Genomic DNA, 6170 nt, shown 5'->3' with positions numbered 1-6170 from the left:
ACCAAATTTAAATCACTACAATATTTAATATGTGTTTTTGCTATTGCTGATTTGCACACTTGGATATGTTAGCAGTGGAGCAGCTTCATGAATGCTTAAGGGTGGGGCAAAAGAACAGCTTTTATTCACCACGGCCTTGGCACTATCTGGTGACAGAATAACTTTACTAAATTTTATTTGAGTTTCGATTAGGAACACTTTATGAAAATCCAAAAGTCCCTCTTCTTCTAACACCAGCCTCTCAAGAGGACTTCGCTTTCAGTAGTTTTTAAATGTCCACATGCCAGAAAATCACTGTACATTTATTTACAAAGCATTTTTACCTTCTCTGAGATTTGAATCCAGCCTAATGATATGACAGCTAGTTTTTCAAACCACCATCATAAGTCTACTATTTTATCATCGACCATCATGGATGCTTTTGCACAGAGCAGGTGTTGAATATTGTCGTACTGTGTTGCATATTTCTGATTGTTGTTTTATAAGAACTTAATTTGTGGCAACATTTCCACATGAGGAATGGTCTTATCGAAATGGATATGTCTGTGATCAAATTTGCAAAGTATGAAGCCTTGAAAACTTGCACTTGTTTATCATTCTTCTTTCCATCGTTTCAGATATTATTGTTTGAAATGCCACATTAGGGCAACAAATTGCTGAGTCAGTGTTTTCTAACACAATAATAAACGCTGAACCTTGCAAGGTACTGTCTATTAATTCACTGTTTCACTGCAGAAGAATGAACATCATTACTGAATGTTAACAAGGTAATGCAAAATGTTTCACGAGTAGATTACACTATGAAAATATTGAAGGAGGTTTTAGAGGCAGAATTATATCGAAAGACTGAACATCGAGATCTTATCAGTCCAGATTATTTTTTAAGGAGATGTTTAACACAAATTCGTTTGATAAAAAATACTCACACCTTAAAAAGAATTGAAAAGGAACATCACTGCAGCAGTTCAGAATATAACATAGGGGAAAACTTCATTTTGTCACTAAAAATATGTAAACAAATGCACTGAATTGGGGCATTATACGAGTACTAGCATATAATGTGGCTCACCAGCAGCCAAGTAGTAAAGTCATTGAACACTCGTAGTTTGACCTGGGTTCGATTCAGACAAATGTTCTGCCTGCATGAGTGTTTTTCCAGTATTTTCCCATGTGTAACATGCCATACGAACCAGTTTCCCTTACAAAGTCCTTCACGAAGGCATCCCTTCCTTTAAGCAGGCTGCCTTTATGTGCTTTGTCGTAATTAAATAAACCAACCAACATATGATGTATACAAACAAGGTATGCTTCATAAATATGCACACATACCATTTTTATGAAGGGTCCACTTTTAAAATGAACACCTTGTACGAGTATTATAAAAAATGAACAAATTTTAAATTGTACAACAGGTATTGCGACCGTAAAGTAATAAGCACATGCATGAATACAAGTCTTTTGCAAAATGATGAAACTAGTTTTGGTATCATTATTTTAAAATGTAATATCAATTCCAGGAACAGAAAATAAATCCATAACCGTTTCAAAAATCTTTTTAAAATGCAACGCAAAAACTGAATATGCACCATAACTAAAATGCAGATGAAAATCAGAAAAAAATGTTAAGGTCACACTATTAATAAAATCATTTTTTTCCGGAACAAAGCAACTTGTTGATCAAGAATTAATACACTCACGTTTGTGAAAATTGCAACACCATGAAGGACTTACGCGAGTGAGCTGAAATTTTCAGGAAATGCAAAGTAGCGCATGATATGCAAATGATTAGAATTGCAAATCCGTAGCGCATGCGTATGCTGAGCAGCGCCCTCTGAACGGCTGATGGATCCGAATAAATAGACGGCTGTAGCGAGGCGTGTATGGTTATCGGTGGTTATCTGCTAGTGGTAAACGTTAACTCAATCTGTACTTATGCCTCATCGACGAAAGAGAGCGAGATTTGAATAACTTACAGAGTTTGAACGAGGGAGAATCATCGGCCTTCGTGAAGCTGGATTGTCGTATCGTGCAGTAGCCTCTCGTGTGCAGCGTAACAGCAGCACAGTGATGCGCGTTTGGAAGCAGTGGACGGACGAGTGTCGGACAACTCGGAAATCCGGGAGTGGACCCCGAAATGTGACGTCAGCTCGCGATGATAGACACCTGGTCCGCATGGCGCGGACGGACCGTACAGCTTCCTCTAGACAATTGGCAGCACTGTGGTCAATAGCTACAGGTGTTTCATTGTGTGCTTCATCAATTCGTAGACGTCTGCTGCAGTGTGGATTGACTGACTGACTGATAACTTATAGCCAGAATACCACTGAGATCAGTAGTTTATCTGGCTCAATCAAATTTATGCCGGATGGGCACAATAACATAGAACTATCTTCACATAATGTCCGCAGTAAGGAGGAGAAAGACGGATAAAGAATAGGAAGACCAGCAACGCAAGAGCTCACAAGCAAGTAACCGGCCCGGTAAAGGCGTGACTAAGTGGGAGTCATAAAATGAGTGTAGAATGTGAATAAAACTAGAGAATTTAAGAAATACACAGTACAATAAATGAGTAAAATACAAAATTAAGAATGCTAATAAACACATTGGGTACATCATTTACAGGTGGGCACTAGGTGGGAAAGTTCGGGTCCCTGATAAGGTGGGCCGCAAGTGGGCGCAGTTTGGCGTCCTCATTCAATATTTCGTAGGTAAAGATATCAAAATTTCTCATATGGTCACAGTTCAGAGCTTTCGTGAAGAATTTCCTGTTGATCTTATTCAGGTGCTCTTCTAGAGTGTCCAGTTTTAAGTCACAGTGTAGTGTAGCATTGCTCACAAAAAAGTGAGCATGGGTGATAAGCCTTAGGACTTTGTTTTGCATGATTTGAAGTCTTTTTATATCCTCCTTGGTAGCCGTGCACCAGGCCGGCGACGCATAAGTCATCAATGGCCTAATTGCCGTGATATAAACTAGCCTCTTTTTCCTGAGGTCTAAGCTAGAATAATTACCCAATATAGGGATGAGACTATTTACAACAGTGAAAATTTTTCTTCTGACCTCTGTTATATGATCTCCCCATTTTAATCTTTCATTTAGCATTACTCCTAAATATTTCGCCTTACTAACTCTAGGAATCTCTTCAGAGAATAAGAAGAGCTTACTGTTAATAGTCAACTGTGTATTTTTCCTTCTTATCAATAATAATTGCGATTTGCTGGCATTAATAGCAATTCTCCAAGTCTTACACCACTTTTCTACCACTGGTAGAAGCTCCTGTAATTTCTTGATTGCATGGTGTGCGTTTGCGGACTTTACGGCTAATGCCGTATCGTCCGCATAGCACCCAAGAAAGTAATTTCTGCCAATGTGAGCCCTAGGAAAGTCATGAACATAAAATAAATACAGGACGGGCCCTAAAATGGATCCCTGTGGGACGCCTGCATTCATGGTGCGTAAACTGGAGATGTCCTTTCCAATAGCCACAGTGAATTTCCTATTAGTGATGAAAGACATAATTAGCTGAATCAGCTCTCTATCCATAGGGAGATTTATAAGTTTATAAATAAGCCCCTCATGCCAGACGCGGTCGAATGCCTTCGCCACGTCTAGCATGAGTAAGGCGACATTTTGTTTCTTGTGAAGCGCATCCCCACAAAACTCGACGAGCCGAACCAGCTGCTTCGTTGTTGAAAGCTTTCTCCGGAAACCAAATTGTTCCGGAGGCAGTAATTCAATATAGTTTTTCAATCTGCTGTAGATTAATTTCTCAAAGACCTTTCCTAGTCCCGGAAGCAAGCTAATGGGCCTGTACCCATCTGGCTTAGTGTTATCCTTGCCGGGTTTAGGCAATAAAATAACTTTTGCGATTTTCCATTTTGTGGGAAAATAGCATTGACTAAGACACGCATTGATAATACTCGTGAATTTTGTCACAACATTGCACGGCAGATTTCTAAGTGCGTGATTATTAATACCGTCTATGCCAGGGGCCTTTTTGACTTTAAGCTTCTTTGTGATTTCTTTGATTTCACTGGGGGTAGCAGTGGCCATGTACCTCTTAGCAGTGTGGGCATTAAGCCAATCCCTAACAAAGTAGCATGCCTCATTGACAAAATTAATGTCCATGGGCGTCACGTTAGGTCTGAACTGCTCTTCTAAATGGTCCGCAAGGACCATCGATTTGTCTTTATTGTTGAGAGCAACAGAGTTTTCAGTATAAATCGGCTTATTGCATGTACGCTGCCTTTTCAAGTTACGCATGAACGTCCAGAGACTGCCATCATTCGGACTAAGATTCTGAATTTTTTCTTCCCATACATCTCTCTTATGCTCATCTATTTTCTTTTTAATTAATTAATTTAATTTGTTCATATCTCTTTTAACGTGAGGGCTCCATGTAAGGTGCCACGCTTTCCTCATCCTATTCCGGTCCTTAATCATCTCTCTAATTTCCTGTGGCAGAATGCCAGCGTTATTATTTCTTCTCACGTGTCTAGAGGCATTTTCAATAGCATTATTGATTGAATCAGTGAGGGTATCAACTGCATCATCTATATCTTTCCGCGAGTTCAGAGTATCAAAGACGGGCGGATTCTGACTGAGAAACTTCTGGAACTTATTCCAGTCAGTCGTGCGGATCATTTCATTTTCTGCCTCTTTAGTAGTGCCTAGGTAAGCAATGACCGGTATATGGTCAGAGCTCAATTCGTGCTTTACTTCAGTATAAATAGGAATTGAAGTATTTGTCAGAAGAATATCAAGAAGGTCTGCATTTCTTGGGTTCTGTGGTCTATACGTATACTCCTCAGTAACATGCAAGGCAACTGGGTGATTATTTATAAATTCATAGAGGACCTTACCATTTTGGTTAGTTTTACGGCACCCCCACTCGGAGTGCTTTGCATTGAGATCACCCGTTAGGATATACTTATTAGTGTCAGAGAGAAGTTTGGAAAGAACACTTTCCGTCAGTAGTTTCCTGGGCGAATTATAAAATGAAATGAAATTCAAATTACCATATTGCGGTAAGTACACTGAGACTGCGACCATCTCATGTCCGTCGTTTCTATCTTGGCTAATCAAAGAGGACTGTAGCGAGTTTCGCACATAAATTGCGGCCCCCCCACCACGGTGACTCAAACGATCGCACCTATATGTGCGGTAATTAGGCAAATTTATACGCACGCATGGCGTGGCAAAAGTCTCTGTTACAAGGGCAATATCAATATTGTGATTGTTAAGGAAGTTTAAAAATTCCGTCAACTTGTTCTGAATGGCATGAGCATTCCAGAATGCTAATTTTATGGGATCTCCTTGTGTGGTGTACCTATCCATTAAGATCTTGATTTATGGTAGTTTTGTCCTTATGAGTAGGTGCATTTTGTCCTATTTGCTGTGTTAAAAGAAAGCCGGAGCTCTTAATGACCGATACAAGCTCGGCCAGGTGTGCAAAAACAGTTTTTGCTTCCTTGATCGTGTCTGCATACAAACCAGTAGACAGGGCTTGTGCAAATGATTTATTTTCTATAACCCTACTAGTATAGACTTTTGGCTTATCTTGTTTCTTTTTAGGGAACATCTCACAACCCCTAAAGTTCGAGGTGTGAGATTGTTTACAGTTTGCACAACATGGTGGCAAGTCAGAGTTTTTATTAGGGCATTCAAAGGACAAATGTCCCTCTCCGCATCTCACGCACTTGGGTGCATAGTTACAGCCAGTTTGCGTATGATGAAATCCTTGGCACCTATAGCATTGTAGCGTGCCCGATCTACCTTTATAATTTTCGACTTTAATTCCTAGGTCACATAAGTGAGTTTCGTTGTGTATATCTTTGGATTTGGGTTTCTTAGGCAGAGTAACTAAAAATAGCGGAAGTTTAATAACCTCCCCTTTTCTTCTGCGCGTAAGTTGTTTAACTGATTCAACTTTGTATCCTAAATCCTCTAACTCCTCTTGTATTTCTACCGTATCTGTATCTCTTAAAAGACCTCTTATCACAACTTTTATGTCTTTATCCTCAGGAAGCGTGAAAGAGTGATGTTCCACTTTCGTTGTTTTAAATAAGTAACAGTCTGCCTCTAATGTTCAGGGTTTCTGATGAAAATTTTAATCCCTTTATTATTCTTATTAAACTCAATGTTTCTCTGTTTAAGTACCCTAGCTATGTTT

The sequence above is a fragment of the Stegodyphus dumicola genome, chromosome X1 (genome assembly GCF_044657685.1).
Source record: "Stegodyphus dumicola isolate Sdum_Otavi_A_Nest chromosome X1, ASM4465768v1".
Classification (NCBI taxonomy): Eukaryota; Metazoa; Arthropoda; class Arachnida; order Araneae; family Eresidae; genus Stegodyphus; species Stegodyphus dumicola.
Note: the sequence above shows the minus strand (reverse complement) of the source record.